General features: G+C 36.7%; 1 protein-coding gene across 1 annotated transcript in view; it reads left to right on the forward strand.

Moving 5' to 3' along the window:
• Nucleotides 1-6,158: 6,158 nt before the first annotated feature.
• The window catches only part of CFAP95 (cilia and flagella associated protein 95), a 113,417-nt gene continuing 104,172 nt past the window's right edge, over nucleotides 6,159-15,403 (forward strand). The window contains exon 1 of the mRNA XM_021001800.2: nucleotides 6,159-6,271. The gene's annotated coding sequence lies outside the window, so the exon portion shown is untranslated. The remainder of the gene's footprint in view (nucleotides 6,272-15,403) is intronic.

Below are 15,403 nucleotides of genomic sequence, written 5' to 3' on the forward strand. Positions count from 1 at the left end.
TCTCTCTCTCTCTCTCTCTCTCTCTCTCTCTCCATATCTATATATCTATATATAAGTGTATATATAAATATAAATATATAAATATAAATATATAAATAAATATATAAATATATATATATATATATATCTTTTCCTTTCCAATAGTGTTGGACTTGGAATCAGAAAGGCCTGAATTCAAATTCTGCCTCTGAAAGTAATTGAGTGGCTTGGACCAAGTCACTTTACCTCTCTTACCCTCAGTTTCCTTTTCTGTAGAATGGGGATTAATAATAGCCCCTACCTCTCAGGATTGTTGTGAGAATAAAATGATGTAATATATGTAAAGCACTTTGCAAATTTCAGTGTTATATAAATGCTCTTATATTAATATATAGCACTATATATTATTATTGTCATTAGTAAATGGAGGGATTCTGATAAAATTAGGAAAGTAAATTTAAAATTACTTTTTCAACTATGAATTATAATACTGTTAAAATAATTTATATCTATATAGTACTTTAAGATTTACAAAGAGCTCTAATATCTCATCTGGACCCTGTGTACTGCAGGAGTTATATTCCTCACAGCTATCATATAAAGTAGGTAATTCAAGTTTTTTATTTTTATTTTACAGAACAGGAAACTGAGGCTAAAATAGTTATAATGACATGCCCATATTCACACAGTTAATACACAGTTAGCATCAGAGGTACTTTCCAAACCTAGATCTTTCTGGCACCAAATCTGATACTTTATATGGACTTCAGCCAAACCTCTAATTGTTGAAGTCAGATTTGATTCTTTAGCCAGTAGCTTTAAATCCTTCCATCCATCCTATTTTGTGATCATTTAAAAGCTAGCACAGAACTGCACAACAATTACGTACGTTTCGATATACATCCCATTTTGTCCCATCATAGGAAGATTTGGTCTTTCAGATTGCATAAATCTTGCATGAAGTCAGAATAAATGCAGACTTAGTGGCAAGAGCTTAAGTAAGAGAAATAATTTTTAATTGAGTGTTTAATACTCAAAGGAAGTTCTGGAGTGAGTTTCAGCACCTTGATAGCAGCAGTAGAACCAAGAGATGGCAGGATTTTATCTATCTGTCTGTCTATCTATAGTTGTTATTTAGTCATTTCAGTTGTTTCTGACCCTTTGTAACCCCATTTGGGATTTTCTTGGCAAAGATACTGGAGTGGTTTGCCATTTTCTTTTCTAGCTCATTTTACAGATGAGGAAACTGAGAGAAACTAGGTTAAGGGACTTGTCCTGGGTCACATAACTAGTGTCTGAGGCTAGACTCTTGAAGATGAGTCTTTCTGATTCCAAGCCCAGTGCTCTATCCATTATGCCACCTAGCTGCCCTATATATGTATGTGTATGTATAGATAAATTAGATTGATAAGCATATATATATATATACATGTATATGTGTATATACATATATTATATATTATATTTATATATATAATATGATATTCTAAGTTTGTTTCTCAAATTTCTTTTCTTAAAACATTTAAGATACTACAGTGTGAAAAGCAGTCTAGAGCTACAGAACTCCAAGTAAGAATTTCAGTAGCTGGGGGAAAATAATACAGGCTTTTTTTCCCCTTTAATTTTCGACAAAGGGATAATTTGGAACATGGTTTCTAATAATATACCCTCCTGTGGTGTAAAGATTAGAGTACCAGACTTGGAGTCAGGAAGACTTGAGGCTGAATCCTGTCTCATACTCATTAGCTATGTGAATAGCAGGAAGTATCTTAACCTCTCCAAAAGCTGTAAATTAGGGATAACAATAGCACTCATCTCGCAGTATTGTGGGGAGGTTCAAAATCAGGTAATAAATGTAACACATTTTGTAAAACATTAGAGTGTTGTATACATGTAAACTATTATTGTTTTTGAAGTTTCTTACATTCATGAAATGCTAACAATATCATAGCACTATGAATTAGGTGATACACATTATTATCCCCATTTTACAGAGGAGGAAACTCAGGCTTGGTGAGATTAAATAATTTGCCCCAAATCATCCAGCCGTTAAGTGGAAGACCCAGGACTTAGGTTTTGTGACACTAATTTAGTTGTTCTTTCCCCATGCCATACTGCTAATGGTAGTAAACAATCATTGCTTTTCTACTTTGCCACATTGGTAAATGGATGAATTATAAATTCAGTCTCTTGCTGAACTCCCCTGGTGGAAGATAGCTCCAGAATCATAGAGTTTTAAAGTTGGAAGGGACTTCAGTGACCACCTAGGCCAACCAGGAAGTGGTCCTTTAATCCCTGTTTAAAGACTCCTGGTGAAAGGGAGCATATGGTGTCCGCAGGCAGCCCCTTCCACTCTTGAACAATTCTCACTCACCTCATTGCTACTTCCATTATTTCTTCTTGGTTCTGCCCTATGAGGCCAAACTGAACACACCCAATAATCCCTCTTCTATATGACAACCTTTCACTCCTTCATAGAGGCCACTCTTCTCCGAGTTATAGTTTATAGGGCATATAGGGCAGCGAGAGGTGAGATGATTTGTCCATGGTTACACAACTGGTATGTGTCAAAGGCAGGACTTGAACCCAGGTCTTCCTGTCTCCAAGGTCTGCACTCTATCCACTACATTACACTACCTCTCAGCAGAAACCCAGAGAAGGAGAAGCTGTTTTCAGAGGTTCCATCATATTTTAACCTCAGTTTCAACAAGCTATGTGCATATAGGATAGTTCTCATTATTCTTACATCCTATCCCTTCTGAATGAAGTGCAAATATTAAAAAATAATGTCCCATATGAGACCCCTACAGCTTAGCGAATGCTTTCAAAGAGAGTAAAATGTGTTTAATGATACACCATGAAAAGCACTGAGCAAAAACAAAACAACAAAATGCGCACACCAAAGCAAGTACAGATGGCATAATCCTGATTCTTGTACATACTTTCTTGTTACCATATGGATGATAATTCATAGATAGTAGCTCATTACCTAGGATATAACAGTGATGCAAAAAGAAAGGCTTTGGAATAAAGATATCAATCATCAAATGATACAGAGGACTGCTAAATGCTTTGCCTAAGAGATCCTGGCCCCAAATTTTGCTACACTGACCAGGAGAAAGGACAGGATAACCTTGAAACAGCACGTCTGGTCTCTCAGGTTAAGAAATACTCATTAGGACAGCTATCACAGTAACCAGGGGGAAAAAAAGTTAGATTACATTATTAGTATTGTAATTTGCAAATTAACAACTATACAAATGTAGCCTGAAAGGCTCTGTGTCAACCAAAATTTTCTATTATTGAATTACTTTGGGGGACAGTATGGTATAGCATAGGACCCAGAGTCAGATGACCTGATTTCAGAATTTTGCTTCTGGCATGTATTAGGTGACATGTGTGACCTTGGGCAAGTCACCAAATAAGAATCACAGAATCTCAGAGTTGGAGGGGATCTCAGGGTTCAATCCATAGCTAACCAAGAATCTCTATGGCATTCTCAGGGAGTGGTTATTCAGCTTCTCAAACAACACTGGTGAAGGGGAACCTGCTATCTCCTGGACAGCCCAAGCTTTTTTTTTTTTTTTTTACTTTCTCAAGTAGTTTTTCCTTTTATTGTACCTACATCTGCCTCTCTGCCACTTCCACCAATGCCCCTATCCTACCCTCTAGAGCAGGCCTATACAACCTGTGGCCAGAGGCTGCTTATAGCCTTCAGGCCTCTTGCAGCATGTCAAAGGATTTCCTCTACATACAAAGGATGTTCTCCTCTACATTTTTTGATGGTCACCTGAAATCTTTTGATGTGCTGCAAGAACCCTAGGACCTTAAGTGCTTGTGGGCTATAGTTTGTGCAGGCTTGCTCTAGAGACAAGTGAAACAAACCTAGTCTGTCTCCCACATAATGACCCTTCATATACCTCGGTACATGTCCCACCTAAGTCTTTTCTTCTTCTGGTTAAACACTATTGGTTCCTTCAAACAATCTGTATATGACCTGGTTGAGATGACTTTGGAGGAGAGATTGAGACTAGTGACTTTGCACAGCCCTTCCTCACTTAAATCCAATTCACTTGCAAGTCACGACATCACCTTCCCCATGCCATGGTCCTCTTTGAGAATGAAATACAAACAACGATCAACAATCTGTGAGTAGTGGTAGTAGCTATTCTACTGGGGACCCAAATGATAGCTTTTTATTTCCTTCCTTCCCTCCCTCCTTCCTTCCTTCTTTCCCTCCCTCCTTCCTTTCCCTCTGTCCACAAAGGGAATCATACCTTACCTGTGGGTGCTGTGCCCAAAGGAATAGCAATTTGGATCACTGAAACTTCACAAGATATCTTGGGGTTCATGGACTAAATTTCTTTTTTAAGGACCATGCCTTAAACCCAAATCACTCTGGCCCTCTTTGACTGGCCAACAATAGGTCCCAGCCCAAACCTTATTTAGTCATTGTTTGGGCTCTGATAGCTCAGAGTTGGCATAAATAGCAATTGTTTTTGTTTTCGCCAGAAATCCTGAGGTCTGAGATTGAATTTTTTTTGACTAGGTAAAAGAGGCCATTTTCTGCTTAATTTCTTGACTTGACCTTAATCATTGAATGAGTGTTGCCCCAGTCATCTGTTTAAGACCTTAGCTTAAAAAGGCCAAGGTCTCCAACTGCATCGAGGGCCATCTCTAGTCCTTCTGATCTATGTCTTGCCACTGGACCCAGATGGCTCTGGAGGAGAAAGCGAGGCTGGTGACTTTGTGCAGCCTTGCCTCACTTAACTCCAATTCAATTCCAAGTCTTGACATCACTTTCCTGATGTCATGGCCCTCTTCGAGAATGAAGGACAGCAACAACAACGACAACAACAAGCTGGTGTACTTTTCTGGTGGTGTTTGATCCTTCTCTCTCCTCCTATGAAATCAGTTGCTTCCTCTCAGTTTGTTGACTTTTATCAATCCTTTCTTGTTTCCATTTAGCTGTCTACTATAACCCCTGAAGAACGAAGCATACCAGATAACTAATCATATTACCAATTTGATATGAGATTTCTGCACAAGCCATTAGTTCTAGCATGAAGTCCTAAAGGTAGCTTTTTGTAATAAGAGACTCAGTGAGTCCTCAGTGAGGAAGTGACTTGTCCAAGGTAGTAGAGACCAAGCAGAGACTTGAGTTTGAGTCTTTGGACTCTGAATTCAGTGTTCTTTTCTAGTATGACATGTTTCTTCTTGAGCGCATTGATTTTCTATATTTACATGTGTATATATATAATTTTTTTTGGACTAGACCAGACCTCTGGTTTCATTGTTGTATGACACTTGTAGAGAGAGAACTCTCTTTACCAATGAAAATGCACCTGCTCTGCTGTTTATTGCCTTAGAAAATTTCCTGAGGCATTTAGAAACTAAGTGACTTGTCCAAAATGTGTGCTTGTCCCAGCCTGGACTTGTTCCAATATCCCACCCCCTAAGGCAGCAATCTATCCATTATTCCACACTTCCTCTTATATATACACCCTTTATTTTGGGTTACTTTGTACTCCAGATACGTATTTCAGTGATCAGAAACAGATTTTAAAAGTTGTTATTGTTTTTCCTCTTCATAAGTAAGAACAGACAATCGCGTATATGATAATTTTTTATTTCCAATAACTTTTCATTTTTGTGTCCATCTTTGATGATTGTTTGCTATACAGTGGAACTATTTGCTAAACACTGGAAACCATTAAAATAAGTAAATACTACACATGTACCTCGCCTTTATACAGGAAATGGGTTTCTGCACTGTAATATGCAAATCATGTTTCTATAAATGATCATTTTCACCCTCATGTTCCCATGTGGGAAATGTCACACTTAAGAATGTGGGAAATTTGAGATCACATCATACCAGAAGCTGTGATGATTGCCATTAAGATATGTAAATATATCTATATATCTTCATTTCTGTATATCTTTATAGCTCTATTTATCTACCTAATCTATGAAGTCCCCCTAACTCTACCCTAAGTACTTTCAAATTTAGCTTCTTCCCTGCAGAGCTTTAGTTTTCTTTTTAACTTACTGGCCTTTCCCTTCACGCTTCCTAGGGTAATTCTTAATGCACATGATTCTGTAGTGGAAATCCAATGTCAGAGTCTTGAACTTATGATAAATGTATATTGTCTCTGAGTTTCACATTTTTTCTTTTCTGTGTTGTACCTGTACCAGATGTCTACCTGGCTTCAGGATTTACTTACCACTTGGTATGAAAAAGACAAGGAAGGCATGTCAGAGAAGACAGTAGAAAGGAAGATTGTACCAGGTAAGGCAAAACCACATAAAATAAGAGAAGTCTCAGGGAAGAAAATTTATTTTAGCCAAATGACCAGTGGAAAGGAAGATTATTTAAGCATCATGGGGAGGATAGATCCTGCCATTAATAACTGGTTTAATTATGTAACATGGAGTCATTTTTGATTCCTCCCAACATGTCTCATGTATCCAGTCATTTACAGTCATTTCCATGTCTATTGTGACTTTATGTCATCTTTCAGGGACATAGATTTAGTGTTAAAAAGGATGGTAGAGATCAGCTAGGAGATAGTTGTGATGGACTTATTGACAGGAAGAACTCTGTTCAAATCCTTCCTCAAATAATAAATGGCTGTGGGTTTCTGGGGCAAATCATTTAGCCTTTCTGAGCTCCAGTTTCCTCATATGTAAAATAAGGTTGTTGGTCTCCATGGCCTCAAAATTCCCATCCAGCTCTAAAGCTATGATTCTATGATTCCAGTGAAATCCCCTAATTTTTTTTTTTTAGCTGTAGAAATCAAGGCCCAGAGAAGTAAAATGGTTGGCCAGGGTCATTCAGGTAATAAACAACAGAGCTGGTGTCTGAATGTAGGTCTTTCGACTCTAAATCCAGCTCTCTGAGAGCCCTGATGGTGCAACGTATTGCTCTGGGCCTGGAGTCAGGAAGACTTGAGTTCAAATGTGGCCTCCAGAACTGACTAGCTGTGTGACCCTGGCTAAGTTATATAATTTTCTGTCTGTCTTAGTATCCTTAACTATAAAATGAAAATAATATCACCTACATTGCAATGTTGTTTTGAGGATCAAATGAGATAATATTTGTGTAAAAAGTGCTTTATGCTGTTCCTGGTACATAGTAGATGCTAAATGAACGCTTATTCCCTTCCTTCTTCCTTTTCCTTTTTCCTCTTTCCAATGAATCTCTTACATTCATACTTTCTTATTATTCCTAAACCCTGTAGGTCCTCTTAGCAGGGATGTTGCAACAGTTTCCTTGATTCTGGTCTCTTGCCTGTCTACTCTATTTTCTGTATAGCTGCGAAAATATTCTTTCTAAGGCATAGGGCTAGCCATGTCAGTCACCGCTCAAAGCCTTTTAGTGATTCCTGATTGTCTCCAAGATAAAATATAACTATGTAGCCTAACTTTTAAAAATTTTTCAATTTTTACTGCTATCTTTTATTTTTATATCATCTTTATTTCTCAGTCTATTCCTAGTTCCTCCCCTATGTGGCAAGCCATTCCTTATAACGAAAAAAAAAAAAGATTTTTTTAAAGAGAAGAAAAAAATTAGTTTAACAAAACTAACCAACATGTCAGCTGAGTCTGACAGGATGTGCACTATTCAGCATTTGCAGTCTTCTACCTGTTCAGTGAAAGGAGAGAGGTGCATTTTTTTCATCTCTTTGTTGGGGATAAGATTGATCATTACAATTATATAATGTTGTTTATTTTTTTGTTTGTAATTTCCATTTGTACTGTTAGAGTTGCTATGTAGGTTGTTTCCCTCGTTCAGCTTATTTAAGTTTTATTCCCAAACATATTTCTTATGAAGAAATAGAATGAGGGCCAGTTACAAAATGGAGTTGATTTGGTGTGAGAATTGAGAGAACCAATTGGATTCCATCCCATCAACACTGACTCCATCTTGTGCTGCCACATGTATTATCCTCCATCTTGTTGGTTTTTTGCAAATCATTCATGGGAAAATAGAAGATGTAAGTCATCTATATTTTGTAAAATGTAGGGGATGCCTACCAATTCTGGGAAAGAAAAGACCTCGAAACCTACTCATCCCCTCCCAACTTGACTGAAACTCACCCTTTCCCTGTCCCAACTTTGAAAAGATTGATGCAAGGCATTTTCTCACAATTTTATATGTCAAGCAACCCATATGTTATATCTGAAAACTGGCCCAATACTGGTCAATTAGTTACTGTGTCCTTGTTTCTTTGGTTGAATATAGACACTTTGGAGGGGAATGGGACATTTTTTTTCTGATTTCGGGGAATTGCATCTGTTCACCATCCTCCTCACTTGGAAAGTCCCTAATCTTTCCTCCAATTAGAAATCATATTATTTAATTTTTTATCCTAGTTTATATCCTGGTAATTGTTAATGAATAAAAATGTGTTTCCCCCTGTATTCAGAGTCCAGTGCCAAGCTGAGGAAGCCTGGTCCCTACTTGTTATACAGTTGTTATGCAGTGCTTAATAAATTGACATGTTCAGAATTTTGGACCTTTGTTTTAGTTATTTCAGATTTCACCTGTCACACTTTCCAAACTTCTCTAAATTTTTCATATTCATTGTTTCTCAAACAATGAATATTTCCATATATATAGCAAAATATAAAAAGAAGATTGTGTATAAAATGGTGAATTTCTTTTCATACCACTTATTTTTTTTAAAGTACATAATAAATTCCAAACATTGATCAAAGTCTAAAAGGGGCACATGCTTAAATCTCATTATCTTTATTACCTGTTCCCCATATTCTGTAATTTCATCAAGTGGAAAAGGAGGTAGGGAGAGTCAAATGACCAGGTTTCCCCTGATCAATCTCACCTTTTGCTACATAAAACGATAATTTGATGTTATATTTTTCTCAAAGACCTGCTTGTATGACATTGATGTGATTTAATTTGTATGGTTTTTACTATTAATATAATATATTACATGGATTATTTTCCTTATATTGAACCATTAATGCAGCTCTGGTATAAATTCTGCTTGATTCTTTATCTGTGCCACTTTCATCTGCCCCTTCATGCTACAGCCTGCACATATTCACCATGCAACTCTCTCTTATTCTCTACTTGACCCTCAACTTTATCTTTCTGGAGACTATATTATTCCATGACTATTATTTCAGCCGTATGCCATCACTAGAAGAATAAAAAGAATGACCTTTATTTCTAGGAGAAGCCTGAGGTCATTAAAATCACTGAGCAAATTCCCAAAAGCAAACTACTCTCCTCTTGTTCAACACTGGACCTAACTCATTATCCATTTGATATGTCCAAAAATATATGCCAATGAGCCAGTTCTGTGGGCTATCCATTCAACTGCATATTGCACTTTGTACAATAGCAATTCTTCAACCAGTTGGTTTTTCCTTTAGGAATATTTAGGCTGAACATTCCTGAGCAATTACAGATGTCATTTTAGAAGGCTTTGTAGTGTCTAGGGCTTACTGAAATCAATACAATGTCATCTGCAAATGAACATTTGGAAGACCTCACAATTATAAGGAATCCTTTTCCATTTAGATTTTGTGTTGGGAATCCTCAGAGATGGCAGTATATAACTTTGGTGAGCATATGTTTTCTTGTTTCTTGCTTTGCTTGATATTAATAATCAAAGGGTCATCAAACAAAATAATCTTTATTGTATCTTTTAGGGTATTTCATAAAAGAGGAGAGCCTTTAAGATAGAATTTTATTTAACTAACTCAGTTGTTTTCATAATCTACAAATATTAAGCACACTAGGATCTTGGATTCTTTCCATCTTTCAGTCAATTGTATATCCATAAAGATGTTGGATATTGTAGGGAATAATTTGTGAAAGTGTGCCTATTGCTCTCTAATACTTTTATCAAAGATGGAAGGGTATACAGTTCTTATAAATATTTTGTAGAGATTGGAGAGTAGGCACATAGTTTTATGGTTGTCAATTTTTTTAGTCACCTTTAAAAAAAAATCATATCTGAAATTTTTTCCCAAAAGGTTGGTATCCTCCCTTGAGAAATCATCTCTCTATTCCACTAAGAGGTAAATTGGCCCTACTAAAATGACACCAGTTTGAATTGGTAACATTTCTTTGAATTTGCAAATTTTTTCTTATGATAAAAAGGAGAATTGACCAAATCTTCCCACCCATTTTAAGTTTGGCACCTGGTAGCAAATGCCTCTTTAAATGATTAATTCTGCATCAAATTCCCATAATGTGAAGGGAAAAAGAAAAAAATGTATAAAACTTACATATCTATATGAAATTTCTTGAAAGATATTCTGTCAGCTGACTGAGGCCTCAGGGGAACTGAGATGGGTATGAGAGGGGTGCTGCAAGTCTCTAAGTTTTCATCTACCGAAATAATAAAATTCATCAGGGATGAGAAATAGTAGTTCCCCTAAAATGGCTTTCTAGTTTTCCCCTTTTATATAGGGAAAGTTCCATCTCTGAGGTATTACAGTTGCTCCCTTGTTTCCTCAGATCGGTGATTGATGGGGAAACAAAGCATTATCTGTTATTTTTGTATCCAGATCTACTCTTGGGGATCTTTGAGCATTGTAATTGATGAAAAATTGAAATTGGCATAAAAATGGAATTTAGCTTCCCTCACTATTCAAGGACATTTAGCAGGGGGATATGAGAATATCTGTTATCTGTCATTCCAGGTGCTATGAAGCCTTAGAGCCCAGGTGGACACTTATCTATGAAGTATAATTGTAGAGGCAGAAGGGGACTTTCTTGGATGGTTTTAGGGGTTTAAAGAAAAGAACTAAAGAAAAACAATTGAGACTATACAGGTATGCTGGATAATAAATAGGCACAGCATTCCCTGGGAGCTCTCTATCTCTAAATTGCTAGGCCTGTACCCTGAGAATGGCCTTGAGCTATTTTCTCAAATAGGAGGACAAAGGCTCTTTGATATGGGGGTTTACAATTTTTCCTCTGGATTCTGTTTGTGAATTCTAGTCTAGGTTCTATGAGGGGAAAGAAGCCTCTGATATGCAAGGATCTTAACATGAGAAATCATTAACATATTTATATGTGAGAATTATTAATATAGCTATGTATGAATGTTTGTGCATCTACTTTCTCTGGTAAGCAATAGCAATTCATTTGAGTTCTTATAGGAAGGATGGCATATGCAGTTACAAAAACTGCAAATGACAAAGCTACCCTCATACACATTGTAAGAATGGCCGTAGCTACCATATTATGCAATGCATTGTAGCAGTCAAAGTTTAGTGGGCTCTGCAAAGGGGAAGTTTTACTCAGTTGCCTTAATCTTTTTTAGTGATAAGGGCCCTCATGCTGGCAGTTCTATGCTCACCTTGAAGTTGTGTGTTCTACTTGGAAGGAAAAAAATATATATATATGTATGTATGTGTATATATATATATATATATATGTATATGTATATGTATATATTTTTTTTGTATAGAGATACATAGACACACGTACATATATATACATATACATACACAGATTTATCCGTCTGTCTCTATGTCTCTATCAGGTTCCACCATACCTCTTTCCCCAGCTTGCCTCATAATTCTAGGGGTGTGTGGTCCATCACCCCCAACTCTTCACTAGAGGCCTTCAAGCAAAGTCTGAAGGACTACCTCCTAAGTTATTATACGGGGAATTTTTAGTCAGATGTAGGTAAGCTATAACACCTCTGAGGTCATTCCCAACTCAGGATTCTGTAATTTTGTGATTCTGCTATGGGAAATAATATCAAGAAAGACTCTAAAAACAGAACTGCCTAAAGAGAACTTATTTGCTATACCAGATTTTAAATTATATTATGGAACAATAACCACTTAATGAAGCAGCTTGATCTAGTCTTGAAACCAAGAAGACCTGGGTTTTAGGCCTGCTTCAAACATATATTGGCCTCTGAGCCTGGGTAAGTCAATACAATTATGTTGGCCTCAGTTTCCTTATCTGTAAAATGGAGATAATAATAGTGCCTGCCCCAGTTCATTCATCCATGCTTTTTTACAAAGGCATATTTACTTTATGGATATGGTAATAACAAAAGTACGGATATTTTCCCTAGGTGGCACAGAGGAGAGAGTGTTGAACTTGGAGCCAGGAAGAACTGAGTTCAAATATCCTGCTTCAGACACTTGCTAGTTGTGTGATCCTGGGCAAGTCATTACAATTATGTAAGCTTCAGTTTCCTTATCTGTAAGATGGGGATAATAATAGGATTTACCTCACAGGGTTCTTGTGAGGGTAAAATGAAATAACATATATGAAGTGCTTTGCAAACCTTAAAGCGCCATATAAATTCTAGCTATTGCTACTGTTATTAAAATTGCACTGGAGAAGAGAAAGAAAGAATGTCATAGGAAAGCTGTATGCCTGGAAAAAAAGATGCGCTGGTCATGTAACTAGAGCAAGCAAGGGATGAAAAATTGAATGAAAGGATATCTGAGCATTAAGTGATTATAATGTACAAAGTACTGTGCTTAGATAACCAGTGGCCAGCCCTAATACCTAGTTGCTAATCACACAACATCAAAAGAACTAGTTAAATACCTGCAGAATGGTACGTAGATCCCTATGGAAGATTACTGGAGGAAATTGATGAGAGTCTGACAGGATATGAAGGCATGAATGGGTTGAAATCTGCATCATTGTTAGGCAAACCCATATTGGATCCATCTAAGTATCAAAATATTCATTAATTATGTCATTCAAGTTTTTTTCTTACCTTATATTTATCAAGTTTAGATGTGAGAACTATTTGTTTTAGAGGGAAAAATTAGGCAAAATGATACATTTTAAAAATAGTTTGTTATGTGAAGAGGGATTCTTTGAATGTTTATGAGATCTGGTGTTAAATCATTAATTGTTTAATTTCACCTTCTGAGATTGGTTTATTTAGGCTATCTCTTTCCTGTTTTGTGAATTTGGAGTATTTTTTATTTCTGTAATTACATACTTATGAGCCTGCATCTTTTGACTATTGTTAATAGCTTTTTTTTAATTCTATGACATGCAGTGGTGGTAATAGTTCATTTTTATAGACTCGGTTTTGTTTTCTTGTAGCTATGCATGCTATATCTTGGATAGCTTTATATCTTTTGCATTCACTGTGATCTCCTTTTATAGATCTAAAGTTGGAAGGAACCTTAGAGAACCTCTAATATAAGACAGTTATGTCATAGGCGATGAAATGGAGGCCCAGAGAAGTTATATGACTTAATAATAGGTAGCATTTATATAGCACTTTAAAGTTTACAAAGCCCCTTACATATATTACTTCATTTCATCCTCAAAACAATCCTGTGAGGCAGTTATTATTATCCCTACTTTATAAATGAGGAAACTCAATCCAAGAAAAGTTAAGTGACTTGCCTAGGGTCAGATACCTGAGTCAGCATCCAAGGTAGAGATTTGAATTCAGGTCTTACCCTAACTTCAAGTCCAGCACTCTACCCACTGTGCCATCCAGCTGCCATAAAATCACTTGCCCAGAGTCAGTTCTCTGACTCCAAATCTCATGTTCTTTTGATTAGACCATGCCATTTATGGTTTTGATAAGTTGAATTTTTCTCCCTTCTTTTTGATTGTCTAGTGGCTTATCAATTTTATTGGTCTTTTTAAGAGCCATTCCTCAATGAATAAGTAGTCAAAGAATTTGAACAATGTTTTTAAAAAATTGCAAACTATTAATAGCCATAGGAAAGATTGCTCCAAATCACTAATAATGCAAATCAAAACAATTACAAGGTTTCACTTTATACTCAGCAAATTGGCAAAGATGACAAAAGATGGGAATAGTCAGTTTTAGAGAGGCTACAGAAAGACAGGCATGCCAATACACTGTTAATAAAGTTCTAAACTGATATAACCATTCTGGAAAGCCACCTGGAATTAGGGGATAGAGATGGGGACTGCACTTGTGATTTCATTGGGAAAGGTTGTTTATGGTGAGGAACTTTCTCAATAAGGGGTTGACACCTTCTCAAAAACTTAGAGAATTGCCTAGAGCGGAAATATTAAACTAAAAAACTCCAAAGTGCCACTGGAACCAGATAAAAATATAATTGGGGAAAATATGCAACAAAATAAATAAAAATAATACACAATGTAAATAATGTTAATATGTGGTTTTCTAAGTCAATAAGTGGCAGGCAGATGTTTCTGAGTTTGACACCAACTGAGAGGTTAACTATGAATGAATGTGTGAGTGAATGAATGAATGAAAAAGCCTTTATCAAGTATTTTGTAGGGGCCAGTTACTGTTAAGAATACAAATATAGGTGAGCAACACAGTTGCTGTTCTTGAAAGGCTTACATTGTAATAGTGTGTAGGACAGCTCAGGAAAGAGGAAACTAGAAAGCAAAGGGGAGCATGGTCTGGAAGTGGTTAGGAAGTGAAATGGATTCTGGGTCATCTGTCAGATTCCAGAATCCCAGAGGCAGAGTCTAAGATGTTCAGGTGGGAGGGTTTAATTGACTTATCCAGGGTCACAAAGTCATTATGTATGAGAGGCATAATGTGAGCTGACAGATCTAACTCTTTTACTTGTAAACCTTTTGCTCTCATCCCCTCCCATCTCCTCTAGCAGTTTGCTCCCGCATCTTTAGTCTTTAGTCTTTTCTTATTTACTGGTTCATTCTCTGCTGCCTATAAATAAGCCTCGGTCTTCTAATTCCTTAAAAAACCCTTACTTCACCCTGACATCCCCTCAAGTTGTCATCCTACATCTCTCCTTCCTTTCACAGCCAGTTCCTAGAAAAAATATTTACACCTGTTTCTTCCGTTTCCTTCCTTCTCATTCCTATCTGCCTTCCAGCCTTATTGCTCAACTGAAAATGCTCTCTCCAAAGTTACCGATGATCTTGAAACTGCCAGATCTAATGGCCTTTTCTCCCTCCTCCTCCTTCATTCTTTCTCTGCAGCATTTGACATTGTTGATCACTCTCTCCTCCTGGATGCTGTCTCTTCTCTAGTTTCCATGACATTGCTTTCTCCCGTTTCCTCTCCTACTATCTGACTGTTCTTTTTAAGCCACCTTTGCTGGATTTTATTCCAAGTTGTCAAATACAAACCTCTCATATGCATTGGACTCTATTTCTGGGTTTCACTGATCTATTTCCTAGCAGACAGTTTTTATTCATTCATTCAACAAAGATTTATTAAGTGGTAAGTTCAGAGAGAGGGACTGGACTTGTGATTTCATTGGTTTAGGAAAATCTTGGATGAAGAAATACCCACTACCAAGGTGAACTGGCATCTTCTACACAAATAGTCTTAGATGCCTAAAGCCCTGAAAGGTTAAATCACTTGCCCAGGGTCATAAGCAAATATGTGTTAGAGAAAGGCCTTAAACACAGGTCTTCCTAATTTCAAGACTGGATTTCTACCCATTATGTGTGCCATGCTGTCTC

This window comes from Phascolarctos cinereus, unplaced genomic scaffold (genome assembly GCF_003287225.1).
Source record: "Phascolarctos cinereus isolate Bilbo 61053 unplaced genomic scaffold, phaCin_HiC Scaffold_4;HRSCAF=312, whole genome shotgun sequence".
In the NCBI taxonomy this organism is placed as follows: Eukaryota; Metazoa; Chordata; class Mammalia; order Diprotodontia; family Phascolarctidae; genus Phascolarctos; species Phascolarctos cinereus.